Source organism: Artemia sp. Qi Xiang Cuo, chromosome 17 (genome assembly GCF_049724085.1).
Source record: "Artemia sp. Qi Xiang Cuo chromosome 17, ASM4972408v1, whole genome shotgun sequence".
In the NCBI taxonomy this organism is placed as follows: domain Eukaryota; kingdom Metazoa; phylum Arthropoda; class Branchiopoda; order Anostraca; family Artemiidae; genus Artemia; species Artemia sp. Qi Xiang Cuo.
The window spans coordinates 36,986,060-36,991,600 of record NC_142810.1 but is presented as its reverse complement, the minus strand read 5'-3'; the positions used below and the strand labels follow the sequence as shown (position 1 = coordinate 36,991,600).

At 35.6% G+C, this 5,541-nt stretch overlaps 1 non-coding gene across 1 annotated transcript; it reads left to right on the top strand.

Annotated features, from left to right (window-relative positions):
* The first annotated feature begins 692 nt into the window (after positions 1–692).
* LOC148942156 (U1 spliceosomal RNA) lies at positions 693–860 on the top strand. Its single transcript, XR_016143219.1, has one exon. It is a non-coding gene; the product is annotated as a U1 spliceosomal RNA (small nuclear RNA).
* Positions 861–5,541: the final 4,681 nt, after the last annotated feature.

The window sequence follows — 5,541 nt, the reverse complement described above, 5'->3', positions numbered from 1 at the left end:
CCAGACTAACGAGTAATTATCGCCTATTCGCTCTTCTCCACTTCCAGTAAGACGGGTTTCTGTGAGACCTACAATAGCCACATTATTCTTACGAAGTTCTTGAGAAAGTAGGTTCTTTGATGCAGGTGCATTCAGGGTCAAAACATTCCAGGTGGCTATTCTAAGCTCCCTTTGGTCTAGAAGGTTCAGTCTGTCAGTCTTTCTGACGTCGTCAGCAAGTCCGTTGACGCGCGTAGGTCGAGATCTTAAAAGGAGCCGGATCCGAGGCTATGCAGTCACTTTGCGTAGCACTTGATTTTCAGGTGGAGGGTCGCTAGCCCAACCGACCCTAGGCCTGGAATCTGATTAGAGCTAGGTTTAACCTAGATACTGATATTCCCGGGGTGGGCTCCACCCACCACATGAGGTTGCAGCCACCCTGATCGGAGTGTTTAGTAAGGGGATGACCCCATATCCAGAGGCACGTGGTCAGCAGACAAGGTCTGCATCATTCCGGACGAACTCCATTCACCTCCAAAATGAAATGAAAATGAAATGAAGCATTGCTATTTTTAAAAATAATTTAGAGACTTAATTCATTGATGCGAAAAAGTTGTGCACATCTGTTCCATTAATTCGAGCTACTGTGTGGCATTCAAAGTAATCAGATTTATGTCGAAAGATATGATTAAAATTTTAGATTTTAAGGAATCATAATTACCTGTCCGGGGATCTGCCTTGATAATTAATGAAGAAGGCACTCCCAGATTGAGGCCTTTCCATTGCACTTTGGATTGTCTGAATTCTTTATTACCCCAAATGGGGGGTAGCTCAATAGTGTAATTTTTGGTAGTGTGGGACTGCTTTCTTGGGGTCCCCTTGCCTACACATTGAAAAGTATTTTCTTTGGGCCTCTTTTATATTTCATACATTATAAAGTTGAAAGGAAAAGGTATTCAATTTGATATTGTTAAGACAATTTTACACAGACAAACATGTAAAAATTGATAATTGGCAGGGCTGCCACTTAACGCAACAAAATATCACCATTTTCTCTATCTAAGCGTCTTATTTAATATTGATGCATTTTAATACCTAGTTTTAGGTGAATTTATGCTTACTATTGGTATTTACATATTTAGATGAATTTATGCATGTTATTGGTCTCTGGTAGTCACCAGAAAAAAGAAAAGCATTTTTCATACCAAACGATTTTAAAATCTCACATTCATACGGATTTTGTTCACAGAGTTAATTACAGTTTCTATTTTGTGTGTTCACTCCCAGAAATTGCAGATTTTTAGACTTCAAAGACAAAGAGGAAATGGTTTAAAAAGCATTCCTTGACTACAGTAGATCTTATGACTATATTGTGCCAAAGCTCAAAAAATGGGTGGATTTCAGAAAAATGTTGCCTTTGGCATCAATTACAGTCCAAGTTATTGTTATGTATTTTCCCTTGCTGCAGAGTAACGCTGATTCTGATGGTGTAATTTTCATTAAGATTCATTTACTTTTGGGGGTTCTTTCTCGCTTTTTTTCGAAAATCAGACAAATATTCTAAGGCTTGTAGCCATCTCATATATTTGGGAATCTCATATATTTGGGATCAGCATAACAGGCCAATTCTTCTGATATTTCTATTTATATCAAAATTTAGTTTTCGGAATTTGATCTCAAAATTCAAAAATTTTGGAGTTTCAGCAATTATTGAGCTCCAACACTCCTTACTTGTAATTTGTTACCACAAACTTTTTTATTAAGAACAAACTGTAACAGCACAATTGAATGAATAATACATGATAAGAAATGTTTTTTTTTTTTTCATGGTTCCCTGGTGTGCACCTTTAACATAATGGAAAGGTAAAACTTCAACTCAATAGAGGGAAAAAAGAATAGAAATTATGGTAAATAGGCTAGGCTAGTAATACAAAGTAAAATAAAAAGTTCGCGTTTTGCTTACATCTCCTATATACCAAACACAAGACTAAAATGGGTGAATACACGGTAAAATTCTGGGTGGAGTGAATGAAATTTAATTTGTTTTTAAGGACAATTTTGAGCAATGTCCCCCACCCAACAAGAGGGCGAGAACCACTGATAAAACCCTGTGAGGGCATCAGTTGTCCCGTATGGCCGTTGGCCAAGACCTTCAGCTCCTTCCAGACCAGCTCTAACTGCACAAGCTGCCGCCCAATCCGTGCAAGGTCATGACATCACTGCTCAGTGTACCCCGCCTATACATGGCTGTGAGGTTGCTGATCCGTCAACCCTCTATCAAGCTTTGCCGTGGGCTTCAAGACCTTCAGTTATTCATTACATTGCCTCTTCTTCTACGCCCTCTATACAAGGCGATGATACGCCCCCTTTAGCCCTTCACATGCAAGCTGCAGATCTTAATGTGAGTTTTTAAATTTTATTTTTATTTCTGCTAATGATTTGTCACCCAAAGGAAATAAATCTATTTGACGTTAATACTTTAGAGCTATTTAATCTACTTAATAAACAGGTTGTAATTATCGAATCCTGTCAAGTGCATGCATCCGACCTGCTAAATCTTATAAATTAGGATAGCATTGGCTTCGCTGAAAAAGATACTTTCTTATTCCCGTCATGTTGTCTAGAGAAAATCCTATGAATTGCAAGAGGGGAAACGGTGGTGCTTATGATAAATAGTTTCATATGATATTTGTTTTCAATTTTGAGCACATGAAGATGAAACTAGAAAGTCATTTTCATTATAGGCAGCGCAAGCGCCGTTTTCATTATTCTTTCTACTATGATAATTCGCTAAGAAAACTATGGCTATTAAAATGCTAAATAGTGCTGCTATTAAGTATCTTCCATGTTATGATTTTCACTTGATTTTTGTGTGTGTGTGTATGTGTGTGAGCGGTGCATACGCTCCTTTTATTATTATTCTGTCTACTAGATAATTCACTGAGATAGTATAATGAATATTGCAAATTTATGAGTATTAAAATTCAATTTTTTAACTGAAAAAGCAGTTTCACTTTTGTCATTGGTATAGAAATAAGTACCAGATGTCAGTTTTTTTAAATTGACGTGATTTACAAAGCTTAAAAACTAGCCAAATGGTACTATACGCACACAGATAGTGGCATTGCTACGACTATTAAGTGTGTATTTTTTTAAGCACATGTTTTAAAAAATTAGAAAATATAGTCACTATTCTACTTTTAAAAAAAATAGGGTGTTTTATACACGTTGAAATTAAGTGGTTGTTTCTTTATAGGCTGAATCGGTTCCATACGCACTACCTTCTCGCCCATCTGAAAAAAAAGTCATTAAATGATCTAAATTGAATCGCCAATGGACTTTCGTGATATTTAGGTACGGGGATGCTATGAAGGTAGTGAGAATTTAAATGAAACTTTTATCAATGACACAGAATGGTTACTTAATAGTTAGGTTAGGTTACTTTACCCACACCCCCTAATATACAAATATATAGCCCAAATTATACTATTATATAAACTAAAGCATTACATTTTCATCATATTTTGGTATTTTTCATTAGGATTAACGTTACTTCAGTACTCGATCAGGTTGTGGATTGTACGGTGGTACCACTATCCTTATACTTTAGACGGCCGAGCTTAAAAAACTTAAAAAAAAGAATATAGAAGAAAGTTGACGAATTCTCCGAATTGAGGCAAAAATTATTTTGTATTCGATATTCCCTTCTGAAAAGTTCTCCTGAATGTTTCTCTCTTCTAAATGAAATTATGGCTAAGCTGATTAGGCAGTAGCAAAATGGTACGTGATCCCTACAACGTCCCGATATTTTTTTACGTGACATTTGCTCTTTTTGCATAGTCTTCCAATTTGGCCCTCTTTAAATAAATTCATGTCAATGTACCTTACGACAATACCAGTGGCTTAAAGTTGTGTACACCAACAGATAGTGTGCAATCCCTCGCTGTTTTCCTGATATGCCTTGAGTTTTTGAGATAATGAGAGTAAATGGGCGATTTAGCGCGTAGATCTCTTATGTAAGTCTTTTCTTGTATTGCTCAACGCCTTGCTTTTTCACAACAAGTACAAGTAGGCTAGTGTATATTTTGCCTTCAAAGCAAACACAGTAAATGTAAATGGGGCATTTCTTCCTTCTCATCATGTGTATCTTCCAAAAAAAGGTAAGAAGAAAGCAAAGGAAGCAAAATGTACTAAGCAAATATGATGCCATGTTTTGAACCTCCTATCAGACTATAGGCTATCCCTAATTGAGATAGGAAAAAACTAAGAACTGCGTCTCTTGACAAAAAGACACTGTTTTTTGGTTATAATGAATAAAATAAAAGGTTATGTTTATTGTTGCTATTTTTCTTCCTTTTTTTCAACAATTTATTGCTTGGCGCTACAGTAGGGAGTAAAGCTATCCTCAAATAAATAAATAATAGTTGTTTAATCGTCTAAAAGGCTGTGAAATTTTGGAATATTTAATTAAAATCTTTAGAGAAGTTTCTTGTTATCACAAAAATGTTGATAAACAACAACAACAAAAATGCTAATTGATTTTGCATCCCAACGGCTCATGTTTCAATGACGATTAATCGGGTTTTATTCTCTTTTTTTTTGGTTGATTTAGTGACTTTTTTCAATAATCTATTGATTTATGTTCTGATTTAGTGATATTTTGCTTAGGCATTATGAAAAACGACTAGAAATAGTGGTAAATAACTAGGGGTAGCAACTCTGGTTAGTAGATTTAGTTTCTGTAGTTTATGCTTATTACTTTTTATCGAAACCTTTTACCTGGAGGCCTGATTTGGTGGTTCTCAAGGGGACTCTTCTAAAATCTAAAAATTAATTGTTCGAGCAAAAGACGCCATTTAGTGAATACCATGGTTCCACGGTAATTCTGTGAAATGTTCACGTTTCTAGCTCGATTAGTTAAGCGTATTTTACAGCGTATACATTAACAAACACATGGACACACTTGATTTTACATTTATAAATTAGCAAAAGAGCCAAACATACCCGGCTTTTTGTCTCTTCCCTCCTCGATTCACTTGCTATGGTTGGAAGCTGAGGTGGTACTTATGTAGAAAGCGGTAAGTGTATTGCGAAAACAGATACGCATTACCCGGCACTTATATGAGACGCTGTATGGAGATAGGCATTACAAAGGTTTCTTACTCCGGGAACTGTATACCTATTAAACTTTGATTTTTTGGGGTTTAGGAGGACTAAAAGGTACCTAGGTTGGGTTAGGTTAGGTTACATATTTAATATATGCTATGCTTTACCCCCACCTCCCTACCTCACTTTACGTTTCGAGCTTCCAGGTAAGTGTTAACTGCTTTAGCCTCTTGAAACTAAAATATAAACTCAGTCGTAGCTTTCGATGAAAATTTAGCACTTTTCTTAAAAAATTAAGTCAAAAATAAAAATTATATTTTGTATTTTTTCAAAATCCTACTATATGTCTAGGTTTACATGTCGTCTCTAAAGGAAATGTCAACTTGCTTTTTCTTCATTTAACTATATTATAAGAATAATAGTTAGGTTCGATCAGAGGTAAGTATTTATACTAGA